The sequence below is a fragment of the Zea mays genome, chromosome 4, assembly GCF_902167145.1.
Source record: "Zea mays cultivar B73 chromosome 4, Zm-B73-REFERENCE-NAM-5.0, whole genome shotgun sequence".
Lineage (NCBI taxonomy): Eukaryota > Viridiplantae > Streptophyta > Magnoliopsida > Poales > Poaceae > Zea > Zea mays.
The window spans coordinates 171,550,982-171,572,046 of NC_050099.1; positions in this window are offsets into that span (position 1 = coordinate 171,550,982).

Consider the following 21,065-nt stretch of genomic DNA (forward strand, 5'->3'; position numbering starts at 1 on the left):
CCCCCGTACTGCTCACGCTGACTTGGCATTTGCTTTTGCGTCACGCTTGTACTTTCGCCTTCTTTCAAGCCAAAGGTACATTTGTAATTTGATATTATTTCTACTTTTCTATAATAATAATGCAGAAATGAGTTGATAATAATACATAATGGTTTATGCTATCTTTTGTGTCTCATATGATTCCTTCTTCATTATTATATGTTGAAATTATGAAGGTATGTCCTTCATAACCTTAGTCCGAAAATCATTATGTCCTAAGGGAAATAATGCTTCGAAGGACGAAGGATTTTAACGTTTAACATTTCTTGTGTTGCCTTGTTCTTAATTCATAGCATTTGAGAACAAGTCCCCAACATTGGCGCCCACCTCCGGTGAACTCACTTCCACTCTTTGAGTTTTGAACACCTTCGGCGATCATAAACCTTCGCTATGGCCCCGAAGAAAGCTTCAGCAACTGGGGCTGCAGCTCTGCAACCGCTAGACCCCAATCAGGAGACTCTCTCCCTTCGGGAGGCCCGAAGCCAGAAGAGGAAGGCTGTCAGCCCGACACCGCCAGAGGATGAGCTAGACCAAGAAATCAGAGACATGGAGATGCTTCATCAACAGGTGCAGAGGAAGAAGGAAAAGATGGCCAGGCTAGCTGAACTGCAAAGGCAGATAGACGAAGCCTCTGAAGAAGTTCGTCATCTTACTCAGGATGAGCAGAACCGAAGACCTCAGAATAAAGACCTTCATCAGGAGGGTTTCCTTAACGAAGATGACTGGTATGAGAATTTTCACCATGGAAATTTTGCTTTTGATGATGCTTCTCCTCTGTCCGCTGAGCTGCAGGCTACACCTTGGCCTCCGTCCTACAAGCCACCTCAGCTTCCCATATTCGACGGCCATTCAGACCCGAAGCAGTTTCTGATGAGCTACAAAGCAACAGTATCTTCGTATGGTGGCAATACTGCAGTCATGGCAAAATCTTTTGTTATGGCTGTCAGGAGTGTTGCTCAAACCTGGTATTCCTCCCTTCGGCCAGGAACGATCACTTCATGGCAAAAGCTGAAGGACATGTTGTTAACCAGCTTCCAAGGGTTTCAGACGAAGCCGGTCACTGCTCAAGCTCTATTCCAGTGCACCCAGGATCACGAAGAATACCTTCAGGCGTATGTCCGGAGGTTCTTGCGTTTGAGGGCACAGGCACCAACAGTGCCCAATGAAATTGTCATTGAGGCCATGATCAAGGAACTTCGGCCAGGACCTTCAGCTCAGTACTTTGCTAGGAAGCCTCCTCAAACTTTGGAGAAGCTGCTCCAGAAGATGGACGAGTATATTCGTGCTGACAATGATTTTCGTCAAAGAAGGGAGGAGGCTTTCAGGTTTTCTGAAATGACCAGGGGCTTCGGAGGAAGATTTTATCCGAGGCATGTTAGGTCAATTCACAACTCTACTCAAAATGATGATAAGGGAAGTCAGCAGCAAAGGCCACAGTGCTCCTCACAGGCTTCGGGGCAACAGCAAAGCTCCTTCCGGCCGCCAGCTCCAAGAGGCAGAGGCGCCAGGGGCTTCGGCAGAAGGTTTGGAGATCAACCAAGGAGAATATTTTGCTTGTTCTGTGGTGAAAACAAGGGCCATACCACCAGGATGTGCCATGTTACCATCCAGAAGCAAAAGGAGATAGCCGAAGCTGCAGCACAACAGGCTCAGCCGAAGCAAATCATGCACACTGCTTCGTATCATTCGCCTTACATCCCAGAATATGTAGCCAACCACCCTGTAGTTTCTGTTGCTTCAGCGAGTCAACCTCAAGCTTCCTGGCAACAGCCTCCGCCTCCACCACCGCTGCAACAAGGCCAGCAGCCAGAAGGGGGCCAATATGCTCAACACCAAAGGGACTTCAGAGAACAGTCCGAAGCTCGCACAGTCAATAGCACTGTGCCAGAGTCGAAGCACATCTATTGACAAATATCCTACCTTGATAGTAGTCTTTTCCATTCAGTTTTATTTTCTGTGTAATAAAGGATATTTTTTAAATTTCATGTAATAGTTTCGTTGTTTGCCACAAGGAAAATATATTTTCTCCACAGGCTTAAGTTGTTGAAGCTTAAAGATTTGCAATAACAAGGAGGACCTTCGAATTATCAAAAATTCTTCGAAGCAACAAAAAGTCGTTCTAAGGAACGCAGAGTAAGTTTGCTGAAGTTACAAAAAGCCGTTCCAAAGGGAATGCAGAGCTTACAGCGAAAAATAAACGCTGATACCGCCTAAGTAAAAGGCGAAGCGCGAAAAGTCAACGCGAATACCGCTGAAAGTAAAAGGCGAAGAAGCTCCTAAGGGAGGCTTACAACGAAAAATAAACGCTGATTCCGCTGAAGTAAAAGGCGAAGAAGCTCCTAAGGGAGGCTTACAGCGAAAAGTCAACGCTGATTTAAAAAGATTATGTGTTTTATTACAGGGATGTGCGTGTATCTTCGGAATAAATACCATCTTACATAGCATAACATCATCACATCATTTCGCATGGCATAAGCATCATACATCATGCTGCATATGGCACAAGAAGGGGACACAATATCGATCTTCAGAAGAATGTTTTGAAAAAGGGGAAAATCATGCTAAGTCACAAGGAGATACACTATTGATCTTCGGAAGTGTAGCTTCGGAAAATATCTTCACGAAGCTTGGATATTCTTCATCAGAACACTACGGATATTGTTGTGATAAATGAAAATTCTTCTTCACGAAGCATGAAAAGAAGGGAAGGTGTTTTTTCGTCAAAGACTCAAAAACGGTACGTATGTAAAATTTCATGCATCGTAAAGAATTGAACCATAAAAACAAGTATATTATATTCAGGGTTACAAGATGTTACACATATTACATTTCAGAAGTTTTTACATATAGCACTTAATCTTCTCTAAGTACAACTTCCGCAGCTTCGTTCAGGAGCCGATTAACAACTTCATCCATGATAGATTCAGCCATCTTTTTAATTTCGTCGTCTCCTTTCGGGTGAGGGCCCGGAGACACTTTAGTAGGACCTGAAGGAGGACAGGATACGGCTACATTGCTATTACAAATTGCGAACGAAGTTTAAAACCAAAAATTACAACACAATAAAAACCATTAGTTAATACCTATTTGCCCTTTGGGCTCTGCGCTTTTCTCAGCAGCCTCTGCTACTTTTCTAGCATCATGGATGCCCTTTTCGCTCTTTTGGATAATTTCTCGGGCCATTTCTCGACCACCATTATCCCAGACATCGGTGAAAAATTTTCCACCAACCATGCTAGCTTCGGCTGAAGGATCTTTTGCATCTTCGAAGGACAAGGTAGCTTCGGATTGCGCTAAAATCTTTACATGATCGCAGCTCTTCTTCTCCAAAATGGTGGCAATCCCCCTGGCACCCGAGAAAGCACATATGTCTCCGCGGCTATTTAAAATTTCCTCAAAGGCCTCAGCTTCGTGATTAATCCATTCGATGGGACCTTCGGGGTTGCCTCTTGTAAAGTTTTCTTCGCTCGAGAATGCGCCGACGCTGGCGAAGCTAGCTTTCATCTTCTTAACACACTCCATAGATTTATCATAACATCTTTTCTTGGACGAACGAAGCTCTTCAACAGTTCCTTCTAAATGATTTGCCCATTGGTCGCTAAGTTCTCGCTTCGTTTCTTCAAGTATGCGTTCCTCTTTAGCTCTGGCCAGTTGTTTTCGAAGATCTTCAATTTCACGCTTCTGAGCCTCAGCTTGACCTTTAAAAGTAGCTTCGTCTTCTTTTATTCTATTTATCAATGAATGTAATATTTTATCTTTTTTGAGACCTTCGTTCCTTAGTTCAATTACTTCGGAACGAAGGTTGCTCAGGGCTATAACACACCCTTTGTCTTCGGCATCTTTTTGGGCCCTGAGGGCATTGCTAAGTATAAGGCCCTGCAAAGAAAGATGTGTGTGCGTCAATAAATTTAAGCAAACGAAAAATTTTGGTCTCAAGAAAAAATACAAAGATCTCATTTTTTGCACCTTTAAGCTATTGTACGCCAGGCTGTCGGCCAGTTCATTTTTCGACAGCACCGAGAGCCCGTCTTCTAGTGTTGGGAATCCGAAGCTCTTGCTCATCTCCCGACAGACAGAAATCTCCTTGCTGTCAGGGAGACAATACAAGAAGTCTTCTTCTCCGCTGCCGTTGAATATTAACGCCCCCTTTGGATACTTCAGTTTTTGGGCGTAAAGCTGGGCCTCTCGCTTTTCTTTTTCTGATAATTTTTTCCCCGAAGCATGTCGAACAATATAATCAAGGACTTTGGGGGATGCTTCAGGGGCAACAGCACTGATTTCTTCAACAAGAATTGGCTCCGTCATTTTTTCTTCCTCGGTTTCCAAGGATTTTACCTTCGTGGGCTCTGAGGGCCCAGCTTCAGCCTCAGTTTCTTGCTTTGGAGCCTTAGTATCAAAAATTTCAGTTTTCGCTTCGGAAGTTTCAACAGTCTTCTTCGGAGTTGTGCTTGAGGACTTAATTGTCTCCAGAACATCTAGCACATTGACCATTCTTTTTCTTTTCGGAGTCACCGCTGGTCCCTTTTGGTTTTTTATTGTCTCAACATTTGCTGAAGGACTTAAAACTTCTGATATTTTTGATCCCTCAGTTGATCCTTTTGCTTCTTCCATTTTTTCTGTCGATGGCGCTTCGGCCATCTCTTTGGTTTCTGGTAACAAAATCTTTGGTTCTTCCAATTCTGTTCTTGTTGGTGCTTCGGCCGTTTCTGTGACTTCTGGCAGCAAGGTTGGCTCTTCAGCCTCGGTGGCCGAAGAGGTCTCTCCGGTGAACTCAGGCACCGAGGCTGGTTCAATATAGTGTGGCCGATGTGTGAGGACCTTTATCCTTTTTCTTTTCGGTGCTGGCTCACTAGGAGCAACTGCAGCTTCTTCTTTCGCAAAAGTCGTGCCTTTTCTTTTCTGCCCTCGAATGGGATAACGATAGTCAGGGTAGACGAACCCGATTGCGTCAAACACTCGGTTCAGTCTTTTCTTTTTCCGGCCTCCGAAGGCTGCTGACAATGCAGTATCTTCGGCCTTCGAATAAGCCCCAAGTAGTTCATCACTTACATTTTCAATGCTTTTTAGCCAGTCATCATCTGGCTCAACGAATTTATCACCAAACTTGAAAGTATACTTCAGCCTGATAAGTCCACCTTCGTCAGCCTCCTTTATGGTCTCTTGCGACATTTCCCATTTTTCCGCGAGCGCCCATACTCTGAAGGCAATATGCTCTTGGACCAAATCTCTCGTTCCAATAAAAGAACAAATAACTCCGAAGGCTCTCTAGCATTCTTCGGCAGCTTCATTCATTTCAACCTTCGGCCTCCGCAGGCCGAAGCTTTGCCAAATAGGGCGCATAATTATACCTTTAATATCTTCCCGTGTTTTCAGGTCATTCTTCACATAAAACCATTCTGTCATCCAGTCGTCGGGCCATCTCTTCCGAAAGGTTGGCACGGGACAGCTTGACCCAGACCGAGAAACGAAACTGTAGCAGCCAAAATTATTGTGATACTGCTCCTTACCCCAGGGTTTTGTCTCGTATGATAATTCGTGTATGTTGCAGAAACTTTTCGCATCAGGTTCCAGACCTTGGCTTCTCATGGCCCACACGAAGATATTCAGCCTTATGATTGCTTCGGGGGTAAGTTGGTGAAGATAGACTTCAAATATTTTCAGCACCTCTACGACGAAGTTGCTCAGGGGAAATCGAAGTCCAGCTTTCAAAAAGCTTCGGTACACTACGACTTCATTTTCTTCAGGGTTCGGACAAGTCTTTTCTCCTTCGTCGGCCCTCACAACGGACAAGTCCCGGAAATATCTTCCCCTCATGTTGACAAGATGATTTTCTTTGATACTTGATTTGCCGAAAACCGCATGGCTTGGTCGCCAAGGGAGATCTTCGGAGTCTTCACCACCACTATCCACATCATAACTGTCGCTGTCATCAGTATCTTCAGACAAACCTTCTAAAATCTCTTTGGTGATTTTTTCTGTATTGGTCTTCGACATTGCTATAAGAAACCCCAGGTTTTTCTCTTCAGAGAGACTCAGCTTCATCTCGGCAGCAGCCTTCTTATCTTCAGACATCTTCGGAAACACTAAAAAATTGTTTTCAACGCCGAAGCTTAAAAACTTAAAAAGCTAAGCAAGTCTTGGTGCGCAAGAGCTAAAAATTGAGTGAGCAAGAGCAGATGGCAAGAGAGCGTACCAAATGAGCTCGCGGTATGCTCTTATTTATACGCCCAGTGCGTTGAAAATTGAAAGACCCCGCTTGTCAGTGAATGTTGCTATTCTAGCAAAGGGAAGGTGTTTTTTCGGACCTTCGGCTTAAGGCCTTCGTCCATGTCGCAATCTAAATTTATTATTCTAACAAATTAATATTGCGAGGGGCTACTGTTGGGGGCCTTCGGCTTCCGAAGGTCCTCAAAAACAAGATTTAACAGTGTTTCTAGAGTATAATGTGTGAACAGGTATCTTCGGACTCGAGTCGATATCACAGTAGGAGAAGCCCAAATAATACGAAGGTTGATATAGCGCCGAAGATGTGAGCAGGAAAGCTTCGGCGTGGTAGCAGAAAAGGAAACCGACTTAAAGATGAAAAGGCTATTCAGACCTCGGTGGATTACTATAGAATTACTACCAAATGTAAAGGGCATGGATGTAATTTTATATGGGCTGTGTCCCGTGCCTATAAATAGGTGAACAGTACCCCCGTACTGCTCACGCTGACTTGGCATTTGCTTTTGCGTCATGCTTGTACTTTCGCCTTCTTTCAAGCCGAAGGTACATTTGTAATTTGATATTATTTCTACTTTTCTATAATAATAATACAGAAATGAGTTGATAATAATACATAATGGTTTATGCTATCTTTTGTGTCTCATATGATTCCTTCTTCATTATTATATGTTGAAATTATGAAGGTATGTCCTTCATAACCTTCGTCCGAAAATCATTATGTCCTAAGGGAAATAATGCTTCGAAGGACGAAGGGTTTTAACGTTTAACATTTCTTGTGTTGCCTTGTTCTTAATTCATAGCATTTGAGAACAAGTCCCCAACAGCGGGGATCCTTGGACCGCGTCGCCGTCCGAGGCTAGGTCGGACCTCGCCGGAGGTGTCGTCGATGCCGAGGGTGCTGCTACCCCCTTCCAGCGTCAAGACCCGAGCCTGCAGGATCAGATTGTCTTATAGCGTGTGCCTCCTGCGGCCGCCGAGGCCAGAACACACCCTCGCTATGTTGTAAAGCTGCGTCTCTTTTCCTCTCTTTTCGAGTATCTCGACTTTTTTGTCGGTAACAGGGATGTTTGTGCGAGCGAGAGTTGCTTCTCGCGGAAGGTGATGAGTGAGGTATCCGCATCCCGGAGGCGTAGGAGTCCCTCGGCTCGGTCGGCCTTGCCGCTTACGCGCACTTTTACCCGCCCATGAGGCTCTGTCACCGACTCAGTCGGGAAGGCTCGAAGGATCGCTTTGGCAGAAGGACTTCCGAACGTGAAGACTTGTTCGGTCCGCGGAATCACTTATCCGAACGTGAGTTACTTATCGCAGAAGGTGATGAGTGAGGTATCCGTATCCCGGAGGCGTAGGAGTCCCTCGGCTCGGTCAGCCTTGGCTGCTTACGTGTACTCCGTCGTTTTCAGGATCCACTTTTCGAAGTAGTCAAAAAGCACGAAAGATATTCTGGCAGAAGAGATCTTTTTTCGAGGAAAATTTCAACACAGAGGGGGTTCCCCCCCTTTTAGCCCCCGAGGGAGGGTCGGGCTTTGCCGAGGCGAGGCCGACCCTTCCTTGATGACTAAACTTTGCGTGGGTGCGAGGTATATGAACAACTTGAAAACATCTTAAGGGTAGAAGCGACGTAGCTGTTGGATGTTCCAAGCGTTGCCGTAGACCTCGCCTTGACTGTTGGCCAGCTTGTACGTTCCGGGCTTCAGAACCTTGGCGATGACGAATGGTCCCTCCCAGGGGGGCGTGAGCTTGTGCCTCCCTCGGGCGTCTTGTCGCAGCCGAAGCACAAGGTCGCCCACCTGGAGGTCTCGGGACCGGACCCCTCGGGCGTGGTAGCGTCGCAGGGACTTCTGGTACCGCGCCGAGTGCAGTAAGGCCTTGTCCCGAGCCTCTTCCAGCTGGTCCAGCGAGTCTTCTCGGCTAGCTTGGTTGCTTTGATCGCTGTAGGCCCTCGTCCTCGGGGAGCCGTATTCCAGGTCTGTGGGCAAGACAGCCTCGGCCCCGCAGACTAGGAAGAACGGCGTGAAACCCGTGGCTCGGCTCGGCGTTGTCCTCAGGCTCCAGACCACCGAGGGGAGTTCCTTCATCCATCGCTTGTCGAACTTGTTGAGGTCGTTGTAAATCCGAGGCTTGAGCCCTTGTAGAATCATGCTGTTGGCACGCTCTACTTGCCCATTTGACATGGGATGAGCCACGGCGGCCCAGTCCACCCGGATGTGGTGATCCTCGCAGAAGTCCAAGAACTTTCTGCCGGTGAACTGGGTGCCGTTGTCGGTGATGATGGAGTTCGGGACCCCGAAGCGATGGATGATGTTGGTGAAGAACGCCACCGCCTGCTCGGACCTGATGCTGTTCAGAGGTCGGACCTCGATCCACTTGGAGAATTTGTCGATGGCGACCAGCAGGTGCGTGTAGCCCCCGGGCGCCTTCTGCAAGAGGCCGACGAGGTCCAGACCCCACACAGCAAAGGGCCAGGTGATGGGTATCGTCTGCAGAGCCTGAGTGGGCAGGCGGGTCTGCTTCGCATAGAATTGACACCCTTCGCAGGTGCGGACAATTCTAGTGGCGTCGGCCACCGCCGTCGGCCAGTAAAAGCCTTGTCGGAAAGCATTCCCGACAAGGGCTCGAGGCGCTGCGTGATGGCCGCAAGCCCCCGAGTGTATCTCTCGCAGGAGTTCCTGACCTTCGGCGATGGAGATGCATCGCTGGAGGATGCCTGAGGGGCTGCGGTGGTAGAGCTCCTTCTCATCGCCCAGCAAGATGAAAGACTTGGCGCGCCGCGCCACTCGCCGAGCCTCGGCTCGGTCGAGGGGTAGCTCTCCTTGGTGGAGATATTGCAGGTACGGGGTCTGCCAGTTTCGATCAGGCGTGGCCCCGCCTCGCTCCTCCTCGACGCGCAGTGCCTCACCCTCGGGGGCCGAGGGTACCTCGGGCTGAACCGAGGTCGCCTTGGGCTGAGCTGAGGGTGCCTTGGTCCGAGCTGAGGGTGCCTCGGGCTGGACCGAGGGTACCTCAGACTAGACCGAGGGTACCTCGGACTGGGCCGAGGGCGCATCAGGCTCAGGCGTGTCGTCGATCTTGACGGAGGGTTGATGCAGATCCTGGGAGAAGACGTCCGGGGGAACCGTTGTTCGCCCCGAGGCTATCTTAGCCAGTTCATCCGCAGTCTCGTTGTAGCGCCGAGCGATGTGGTTGAGCTCGAGCCCGTAGAACTTGTCCTCCAAGCGCCGAACCTCATCGCAGTAGGCCTCCATCTTCGGGTCGCGGCAGTGGGAGTTCTTCATGACTTGGTCGATGACGAGCTGCGAGTCACCGCGGGCGTCGAGGCGCCGGACCCCTAGCTCGATGGCGATCCACAACCCGTTGACCAGAGCCTCATACTCAGCCACATTGTTGGACGCCGGGAAATGGAGGCGTAGCACATAGCGTAGGTGTTTCCCGAGGGGCGAGATGAAGAGTAGGCCTGCGCCGGCTCCCGTCTTCATCAATGACCCGTCGAAAAACATGGTCCAGAGCTCCGGTTGGATCAGAGCCGTCGGTAGTTGGGTGTCGACCCATTCGGCTACGAAGTCCGCCAAGACATGGGACTTGATGGCCTTCCGAGGGGCGAACGAGATTGTCTCGCCCATGATTTCCACCGCCCACTTTGCGATCCTACCCGAGGCCTCTCGGCACTGGATGATCTCCCCCAGGGGGAAGGATGACACCACAGTTACCGGATGAGACTCGAAGTAGTGTCGCAACTTCCGCCGTGTCAGGATCACTGCATATAGCAGCTTCTGAACTTGTGGGTAGCGGATCTTGGTTTCGGACAGTACCTCGCTGACGAAGTAAACTGGCCTCTGAACGGGCAATGCATGCCCCTCTTCTTGCCTCTCGACCACAATCGCGGCGCTAACCACCTGAGTGGTCGCGGCGACGTAGACCAAGAGGGCTTCTCCGGCAGCTGGAGGCACCAAGATAGGCGCCTTTGTGAGGAGCGCCTTTAAGTTCCCGAGAGCTTCCTCGGCTTCGGGGGTCCAGGTGAAGCACTCGGCCTTCCTTAAGAGGCGGTACAGAGGTAGACCTCTTTCGCCGAGGCGTGAGATGAAACGGCTCAGAGCCGCGAGACATCCCATGACCCTCTGTACGCCCTTTAAGTCCTTGATGGGCCCCATGCTGGTGATGGCTGCGATCTTCTCCGGGTTGGCTTCGATGCCCCGCTCGGAGACGATGAACCCCAAGAGCATGCCTCGGGGCACCCCGAAGACACACTTCTCGGGATTGAGCTTGACGCCTTTCGCCTTGAGGCATCGGAATGTCACTTCAAGGTCGGAAAGGAGGTCGGAAGCTTTCCTCGTCTTGACTACGATGTCATCGACGTAGGCCTCGACCGTGCGATCGATGTGTTCACCGAACACATGGTTCATGCACCGCTGGTACGTCGCGCCCACATTCCTCAAGCCGAACGGCATGGTGACATAGCAGTACATGCCGAAGGGCGTGATGAAGGAAGTCGCGAGCTGGTCGGACTCTTTCATCCTGATTTGATGATACCCCTGAGTAGGCATCGAGGAAAGACAGGGTTTCGCACCCAGCGGTGGAATCCACGATTTGATCGATGCGAGGCAGAGGGTAGGGAACCTTCGGACATGCTTTGTTGAGACCTGTGTAGTCTACACACATCCGCCATTTCCCCCTTTCTTTCTCACAAGCACAGGGTTGGCAAGCCATTCGGGATGGAATACCTCTTTGATGAACCCTGCCGCCATCAGCTTGTGGATCTCCTCGCCTATCGCTCTGCGCTTCTCCTCGTCGAATCGGCGCAGAGGCTGCTTGACGGGTCGGGCTCCGGCCCGAATATCCAGCGAGTGCTCGGCGACATCCCTCGGTATGCCGGGCATGTCCGAGGGACTCCACGCGAAGACGTCGGCGTTCGCGCGGAGGAAGTCGACGAGCACTGCTTCCTATTTGGGATTGAGCCCGGAGCTGATCCGGATTTGCTTGGAGGCGTCGCCGCTGGGGTCGAGGGGGACGGCCTTAACCGTCTCCACTGGCTCGAAGTTTCCGGCATGACGTTTCACGTCTGGCGCCTCCTTAGAGAGGCTTTCCAAGTCGGCGATGAGGGCCTCGGACTCGGCGAGGGCCTCGGCGTACTCCACGCACTCCACGTCGCATTCGAACGCGTGCTTGTAAGTGGGGCCGACGGTGATGACCCCGTTGGGGCCCGGCATCTTGAGCTTCAGGTAGGTGTAGTTGGGGACGGCCATGAACTTCGCGTAGCATGGCCTTCCCAGTACCGCGTGGTAGGTTCCTCGGAACCCGACCACCTCGAACGTCAGAGTCTCCCTTCGGAAGTTGGAGGGCGTTCCGAAGCAGACGGGAAGGTCGAGTCGTCCGAGGGGCTGGACGCGCTTCCCGGGAATGATCTCGTGGAAGGGCGCAGCGCCTGCTCGGACGGAGGATAGATCGACGCGCAGGAGCCCGAGGGTCTCGGCGTAGATGATGTTGAGGCTGCTGCCTCCGTCCATAAGGACCTTGGTGAGCCTGACGTCGCCGATGACGGGGTCGACGACGAGCGGGTATTTCCCCGGGCTCGGCACGTGGTCGGGGTGGTCAGCTTGGTCGAAGGTGATGGGCTTGTCGGACCAGTCTAGGTAGACTGGAGCCGCCACCTTCACCGAGCAGACCTCCCGGCGCTCTTGCTTGCGGTGCCGAGCCGAGGCATTCGCCGCTTGTCCACAGTAGATCATGAAGCAGTCACGGACCTCGGGGAACTCTCCTGCTTGGTGATCTTCCTTCTTGTCATCGTCGCGGGCCCTGCCACCCTCCGCGGGTGGCCCGGCCCTGTGGAAGTGGCACCGAAGCATGACGCACTCCTCAAGGGTGTGCTTGACGGGCCCCTGATGATAGGGGCACAGCTCCTTGAGCATCTTGTCGAAGAGGTTGGCACCTCCGGGGGGTTTCCGAGGGTTCTTGTACTCGGCGGCGGCGACAAGGTCCGCGTCGGCGGCGTCGCGTTTCGCTTGCGACTTCTTCTTGCCTTTCTTCTTGGCGCCGCGCTGAGTCGACGCCTCGGGAGCATCTTCCGGTGGGCGGCCCTGGGGCTGCTTGTCCTTTTGGAAGATAGCCTCGACCGCCTCTTGGCCGGAGGCGAACTTGGTGGCGATGTCCATCAGCTCGCTCGCCCTGGTGGGGGTCTTGCGACCCAACTTGCTCACCAGGTCGCGGCAGGTGGTGCCGGCGAGGAACGCGCCGATGACATCCGAGTCGGTGATGTTGGGCAGCTCGGTGCGCTGCTTCGAGAATCGCCGGATGTAGTCCCGGAGGGACTCTCCTGGCTGCTGCAGGCAGCTTCGGAGATCCCAGGAATTCCCGGGGCGCACGTACGTGCCCTGGAAATTGCCGGCGAAGGCTTGGACTAGGTCGTCCCAGTTGGAGATCTGCCCCGGAGGCAGGTGCTCCAACCAGGCGCGAGCGGTGTCGGAGAGGAACAGGGGGAGGTTGCGGATGATGAGGTTGTCATCGTCTGTTCCACCCAGTTGGCAGGCCAGACGGTAGTCCGCGAGCCACAGTTCCGGTCTCGTCTCCCCCGAGTACTTTGTGATAGTAGTCGGGGGTTGGAACCGGGTCGGGAACGGTGCCCGTCGGATGGCCCGGCTGAAGGCCTGCGGACCGGGCGGTTCGGGCGAGGGACTCCGATCCTCCCCGCTGTCGTAGCGTCCCCCACGCCTGGGGTGGTAGCCTCGGCGCACCCTCTCATCGAGGTGGGCCCGACGGTCGCGGTGATGGTGCTCGTTGTCGAGGCGGCCCGGGGCCGCAGGCGCGGTGTTGCGCGCGCGCCCGGTGTAGACCGAGGCTTCCCGCATGAATCGGGAAGTCGCGGCATGAGGTTCCGAGGGGTATCCCTGCCTTCGGGAGGCAGAGCTCTCGGTCCGTCGGACCGCGACGCCTTCCAGGAGATTCTTGAGCTCCCCCTGGATTCGCCGGCCCTCGGTGGTTGATGGCTCCGGCATCGCGCGGAGAAGCATCGCTGCAGCAGCCAGGTTCTGGCCGACGCCACTAGATGCGGGTGGCGGCCTGACCCTGACGTCGTCGGCGACGCGGTGCTGGAAACCTTGGGGCAGATGACGTACTTCTCCGGCCGGGGGTTGGCCCGCCCATGCCTGCCCGACGTCCCGGCGGATCGGCTCAAGCGCCCCTGCTCCCTCGTCGAACCTGGCCTGCGCCCCGCGGATTTGCTCGAGCTGTGGGTCATGGCCTCCCGCCTGAACGGGGACCACAGCTAGCTCCCGTGGGATGTCGACGCGGGGCACTGGCCTAGGGAGATCACCGTCCTCCGGCATGCCGACATGATTGCCTTCGGAGGGACCCCCTAGATCGACGTGGAAACATTCGCGGCTTGGGCCGCAGTCCTCGTCGCCGAGGCTGCGGCTACCGTAGGAACAGTCGGAGAGGCAGTAGTCACATGCGGTCATGAAGTCCTGCATGGCACTGGGGTTGCCAAGTCCAGAGAAATCCCAATAGATGCTGGGCTCGTCGTCTTCCTCGGACCCAGAGGGCCCGTAGGTCGAGACGTCCGTCAGCCGGTCCCAAGGCGACCGCGTGCGAGACCCCAGAGGGTTTGGACTCGCCTCTACGGGAGCGCCCGCCAAAGCAAGGTCGCTAGGCGGGTTGAGGCTGAATCCAAATGACGTGGGATGGGAATCGGTCGGTACCTCTTGGTCGACGAGCGGCGATAAAGTCACGTCGGGGGCTGACTGCACCGTCGTCTCAGGTACGAGGGTGACGTCCAGCAAGCTCTCCGCGAGCGCGCTGGCGTCGTCCGCTTGCTCGGGATTGGCGTGTCGCGGGGAGACGACGCTCGTCTTCGTCTCAGGCGCGAAGTCGATACCCGGTGCGCCCCTCGTTGGGGTGCCGGTACTGTCAGCTCGCTTGACAGCCAACGAGGCGCTGCCTCCTGCTTGGCCTTGGTCGCCCTGCCTTCCCCTCCGTCAGCGGGGGAAAGGGCAAGATGAGCTTGAAGGTTGTTCTTCCACCACGCGGGGAAGACGTCGTCGATTCCGCCGCCGGCGGGCGGGTTGTCGGCCGCCATTGTCGTTGTCGCGCGGCGATGGAAGGAGTATCATGTTGTAGCTGCCGTCGAGGGACATGAACTCAAGACTCCCGAAACGGAGCACCGTCCCGGGTTGGAGAGGTTGCTGGAGACTGCCCATCTGGAGCTTGACGGGAAGCTGTTCGTCAACACGCAGCAGGCCCCTACCTGGCGCGCCAACTGTCGGTGTTTCGAGACCGGGGGGGTCCCTGGGCCGACGAGTGAGTGTCGCCGCGTGCCCCAGCCCAGATGGGTCGAGCGCGGGGGCGAGCGCGAAGGGGGAAGAGCGAGGCGGCTGGAGACCGGCGTGAGAGAGGTGGGAATCCCGCGGCCTTCGTGTTCGTCCCGCGCCCAGGCCGGGTGCGCTTGCAGTAGGGGGTTACAAGCGTCCACGCGGGAGAGGGAGCGAGCGGCCCCAAGCGAGCGCCTGTCTCGTCCTCGTCCCCGCGCGGCCAACCCTCTCTAAGAGGGCCCTGGTCCTTCCTTTTATAGGCGTAAGGAGAGGATCCAGGTGTACAATGGGGGGTGTACCAGAGTGCTACGTGTCTAGCGGGGGAGAGCTAGCGCCCTAAGTACATGCCGTCGTGGCAGCCGGAGAGATTTTGGCACCCAGCTGGTGTGATGTCGTGGCCGTCGGAGGAGCGAGGGAGCCTGGCGGAGGGACAGCTGTCGGAGCGGTTGGGTCCTTGCTGACGTCCTCTTACTTCCGTAAGGGGGCTGAGAGCCGCCGTCGTCACAGAGCATGCGGGGCGCCATCATTGCCTATCTGGCGGAGCTAGCCAGATGGGACGCCGGTCTTGTTCCCTGCGGCCCGAGTCAGCTCGGGGTAGGGTGATGATGGCGCCTCCTGTTGACGTGGCTGGCCTGCACCCTAGGTTGGGCGACGTGGAGGCTCCTCCGAAGCCGAGGTCGAGTCTGTCTTCCGTGGCCGAGGTTGAGTCCGAGCCCCTGGGTCGGGCGAGGCGGAGGCCGTCGGCTGAGGCTGGGGCGGAGTCCAAGCCCTGGGGTCGGGCGAAGCGGAGTTCGTCGTCTTCTGGGGCTGAGCCCGAGTCCGAGCCCTGGGTCGGGCGGAGCGGAGTTCGTCATCTTCTGGGGCTGAGCCCGAGTCCGAGCCCTGGGTCGGGCGGAGCGGAGTTCGTCGTCTTCCGGGGCTTGGCCCGAGTCCGAGCCCTGGGTCGGGCGGAGCGGAGTTCGCCGTCTTCTGGGGCTGAGCCCGAGTCCGAGCCCTGGGTCGGGCGGAGCGGAGTTCGTCGTCTTCTGGGGCTGAGCCCGAGTCCGAGCCCTAGGTCGGGCGGAGCGGAGTTCGCCGTCTTCCGGGACTTAGCCCGAGTCCGAGCCCTGGGTCGGGCGGAGCGGAGTTCGCCGTCTTCCGGGACTTATCCCGAGTCCGAGCCCTGGGTCGGGCGGAGCGGAGTTCGCCGTCTTCCGGGGCTGAGCCCGAGTCCGAGCCCTGGGTCGGGCGGAGCGGAGTTCGCCGTCTTCCGGGACTTAGCCCGAGTCCGAGCCCTGGGTCGGGCGGAGCGGAGTTCGCCGTCTTCCGGGACTTAGCCCGAGTCCGAGCCCTGGGTCGGGCGGAGCGGAGTTCACCGTCTTCTGGGGCTGAGCCCGAGTCCGAGCCCTGGGTCAGGCGAAGCGGAGCTTCCTATGGTGCCTTCGGCAGGGCCTAACTGCCTGTCAGCCTCACTCTGTCAAATGGCACCGCAGTCGGAGTGGCGCAGGCGGCGCTGTCCTTCTGTCAGGCCGGTCAGTGGAGCGGCGAAGTGACGGCGGTCACTTCGGCTCTGTCGGGGGGCGCGCGTCAGGATAAAGGTGTCAGGCCACCTTTGCATTAAATGCTCCTGCGATTTGGTCGGTTGGCGCGGCGATTTGGTCAGGGTTGCTTCTTAGCGAAGGCAGGGCCTCGGGTGAGTCGGAAATATGTTCGCCGTTGGAGGGGGGCCTTGGGCGAGACGGAAATCCTCCGGGGTTGGCTGCCCTTGTCTGAGGCTAGGCTCGGGCGAGGCGTGATCGAGTCGCTCGAATGGACTGATCTCTGACTTAATCGCACCCATCAGGCCTTTGCAACTTTATGCTGATGGGGGTTACCAGCTGAGAATTAGGAGCCTTGAGGGTACCCCTAATTATGGTCCCCGATAGGTGGCTCCGGCTGCGGCGCCTTCAGCTTCGGCAGTTTTGGCAGTTTGATCAATGGCAATTTTTGATGACGATGTTGGAGACGGTGTCCCATGAATTACATCTACTATTTGAATAATCCTTCGTTTTTTCGGCACTGCAGGACCTTCGTCTGCCGAAGCTGCCTTGTCCTTCTGAAAAAACTCTGTCAGTTCCAGCGCCAGCGGACTTAGCCTGATAGGCAAGGGTTCAGTCATTACCTTCATAATCTTTTCTACTTCAACAGCAGAAGGAGAAGCAGGAGTATCTTCTTCTCGGACCGGCGTTTCCGGCTCTGGAGATGCACTTTTTCTCTTTCTTGTAGTGGCCACCTTCGGCTCAGGGTTTAACTCTTCAGGGCTAAGTCTTTCAGAATCTTTCTTTTTCTTTTTGGCTACCTTGATGACTTCTTCGTCAGTAGCGCTGGCAATCCTTTTTCGCTTCGGGCGTCCAGCATCTCCGCCCAGGCGACCATAGTCAGCATATTCAAATCCTATGGCATCAAGCACCCTGTTCAGCCTTCGCTTCGGCCGAGTGCCGAAGGCCGCTGTCATCAGTTGGTCCTCTTTTTTGGAGTAATTTCCAAGAATTTCATTACTCATTATTTCAATTGTATCAAGCCATTCTTGGCAGGGTACTTTAAAATATTTCTTGAACTTATAATAATAGGGCAGTCGGACGAGTTCCCCCTCTTTCTTTTCCCCTTTAAGCTTCGACATTGTCCACTCTTTCATAGTTGGAAATACCCTGAAGGCCAGAAATTCTTGCACTAAATCTCTAGTGCCAATATGTTCTGCAATAATTTTGAATTCGCCCAGTGCAGCCCAAGTTGGACCTTCTACTGCCATTTTGCATCGGGGTCTTGTTTCTCCGAAGATTAGTTCAAGAGGGCTCTGAACCAGCTTCTCTTTGTCTTCGTCAACTTTGACATAAAACCATTCTGACTTCCAGCCTGCCGGCCATTTGCTTCGGTAGCTGATCACAGGAAACTTTGTGGTTTTCCGGTAAGCAAAATTGTAGCAACCAAAATTTTCATGCAATCCATCTTTTCTAGCCTTGGTCTGGTAATGCAGCTCATGAACTCGACAGAAGCTGTTGGCAAATGGCTCCACCGCCTGGCTTCGGAGAGCCCAGATATAGACGCTGAGCCTGACAATCGCGTTGGGAGTCAGTTGGTGAAAATAGATACCAAATCTTTGCAGCACATCAGAGATCATCCTATTTAAGGGGAATCTCAACCCAGCTTTTAGAAAGCTCTTGAAAATAACTATTTCATCCTTTTCTGGCTTCGGGGTAGTTTCTTCCCCCCCGAAGCGAAGCAGCTTCTTCTCATTCTCACTGAAATAGCCCGACTTCACCATTTTGGAGAAATCAGCCTTGGAGACAGTCGACTTTCCGAAGTCCAAATGGCTGGGCTTGCTTGGTACGGCAATATGGTAATCATCATCGGAATTAGCTTCCTCAATATCTCCTTCCTCCGCTTCGGCAGCAACTTGTTCTGTATCGGCAACAGTCTGCTCTGTCTCGGCAGTGCGGATTCCTTCCGAGGTCACCAGTCCGGATCGTTGCATCGCTTCGGAGATAGGAATAGTCTCCGCCCCTTCGGCTTCGCCTCCTTCACGCTCAACTCTAGCGGTAGAGCGCACTCTGGCCATTTAATTCTGAATTTCTTGAAATACTTCTTGGGAACTAAAATAACTTCTTCTCCCGAAGCTTTTCTTCTGACGAAGTAGGCTCTAAGCTGGAGCTTCGTCTGATTGCGAGAGCCAAGCTTCGGCTATGGTTAAAAATTTCGGCAGCAAAACAGTGCAATAGCAATGAATGCTGTGGTAACTTCACACCTACCCGTCTGTTTATATAGTACTGCAGGTAAGAAGGTGAATCGTCAGGATTTCTACACCAGGCAAACAGCTGCTCACACCCGCTGCGCGGTGGGCCGCAAAGACCAAACAGTAAACCTGCAGGGTGGGGCCGCTACGCGCTCGGAAACTGTATCGTTTCTCGACAACGAGCTCAGGGAAGGTGTTTTTCGGACCTTCGGCTTCCTGAAGCCTAAGAGACTTTTTTCACGGATCAAGCTCGTTACGAAAAACGATCTAGTACCGCGAAGGGGCTACTGTTGGGACCATGCTTCGTCGCCGAAGGTCCTGCAGAAAGAGACAGCTTCGGCTGAAGCTGCCCGTACGTGACGCCGAAGGTATCATTCATAAAGCTTCGGTAATACAACATATCCGGAGGTGAAGGGACGAACCGACTTAAAGATAGAATGACCTTTTAGTCCATAAAGGTCTGAGTCAATGTTGTAAACTTTTATGAGGGGCATGATTGTAATTCCTCACAGGTTGTGTCCAGTGCCTATAAATAGTGAACAGTATTCCTTTACTGTTCACGCATTCCTGTAATTGCAACTGCATCACTCGGGAATTATTCTTTGTCAAGGCAGAGGTATTAATGTATTTAACATTTGAATACTTCAAGTTTATATAATATAAAAATGATGTCGGTTACTTATAATTTATTTATCTTTAATGTTTCATATCTCGTATTGTTTTATATAATTTGTAAGAGTTCAATTACGAAGATTCATCCTTCGTAATTGATTCCGTTTTTTAACCTTCGTCCGAGGTTCATTAAATCCTTGAGGAAATAATGCTTCAGCGGGCGAAGGGCATTATCATTTAACATTTTATGTTGCCTTGTTCTTAATTCATAGCATTTGAGAACAAGTCCCCAACAGCTCCTTTGTATTTGAACCCTTTCTTCAATCTTTTATTGGTTTGTGTTGAACCTTTATGCACCTGTAGATCATATACTCTAGAGTAAACTAGTTAGTTCATTGTTTGTGTTGGGCATTCAACCACCAAAATTAATAGTGGAAAAAGGTTAACCCTATTTCCCTTTCAGCTATAAAAGGGACCCATAGACGCGTGGAGAACACCACCAAGCCTCCATTGAACATTCTAAGACGCCTAGACTCCGCAAACACGCATTCGGATCATCGTGTTTGAGATTTGAGCACTTCTTGAGTCGTGAACTCACTGTGTTGTGTTTGTGTGCTCATCTCTTGACTTGTGTGCGTGGGATTGCTGTGATTCTAGTTCTTGCGTGTGTTTCTTTCCCTCCCTTACTCTTGTGCTTTATTGTGATCAACATTGTAACGGCGAGAGGCTCCAACTTGTGGAGATTCCTCGCAAAAAGGGAAAAGACCGCTAAGGAAGAAAACCGTGGTACTCAAGGTTGATCATTGGATCACTTGAGAGGGATTGAATGCAATCCTTGACCAAAGGAGGTCACCACAACGTGGAGTAGGCATTGGCCGAACCATGGGATAAAAATCACTATGTCTTGTGTCTCTTTTCATTGTGATTGGTTTTCTTCTAGAGTTCACGCTTTAGCAACTTGGTTTTAATCGTACTAACATTTCATAACCAAGTTTGAACTATTTAGTGTTGAATTTCATAGGATCACCTATTCACCCTCCCCCCTCTAGGTGCTCTCACTATATCTGAGTTGTCATCATATCTTGATAGTGATACTGTCACCCAGTTTGGCTCTGATTTCAATCTTCTAAACTGGTGGCAGCGACACAAGTTGATATATCCTATGCTTCCTATACTTGCTAAAGATGTTCTAACTGTGCCTGCTTCCACTGTATCATTAGAGTCCACTTTTAGTTTAGCTGGCAGGGTGCTTGAAGACTAGCGGCGACGCTTAACTCCTGATATGGTTGAAGTTTTGTCCTGCATAAAGGACTGGGAGCTCGATGACTTGCATAGTCAGCACACGGTGGAGAAAGACACCAAAGAACTTGAAGTTGTTTTTGAAGCAATGTACCTAGAAGAAACTGGTGGAGGCAAAGAAAGAAGAGGTGGAGGATCTGGTGGAGCTGGTGGAACTGTGGGTAAATGAACTATGTGACATCTGTTGCTATTACTACTCTATTCTTCTGTTGTAACTTGTGATGAACTATTAAACTCTGGACTTACATTAAACCTATATAGGAGCTGGCTATACTCTTTTCCTTCCTAGGGTTTTCTTAGAGGTGTGAGTTTTTACCTAGAAAGGTTTTTAATGAGGCAGCATTGCACTAAGGCTCCATTTGTATATTGTTTGCATAGACTTCTGTGAACTATGTTGTGAACTGTGTGAAATACTGAAATGTGATATGTGAATTTCCATGTGTTAGTATGTGAATTATGTGAATTTATATTTGTGACTCATCTGTTTTTTTTGTGAACATCATGCTTCGGGCCAGCCCAGCTCTGTGGGCTAACTGGGGTCAAAGGCACGGTCCGGCCTGATTTTGTTTCTTTCGTTCCATGCTTGGATCAGCTGCTCAGCCCGCGGGCTAGCACGACACGGAAGTTACGTGCCTAGCACGCACAATACGTGTCGTGCTTGATCGTGCCCGTGCCAGCACGCACGAATGGATATGTATAATGTCGTTCGCGTTGTCGCCGTATTTGATAGCGTACGTGCACTTCGGGTCTGTTTGGTTGGGCTGTGGCTATGAAAAAAGTTGATGTGAGCAGTGAGCTGTGGAAAAAGCTGTTGTATGCTGTAAGCTGTTAAAAAGCTAAAAACCGTT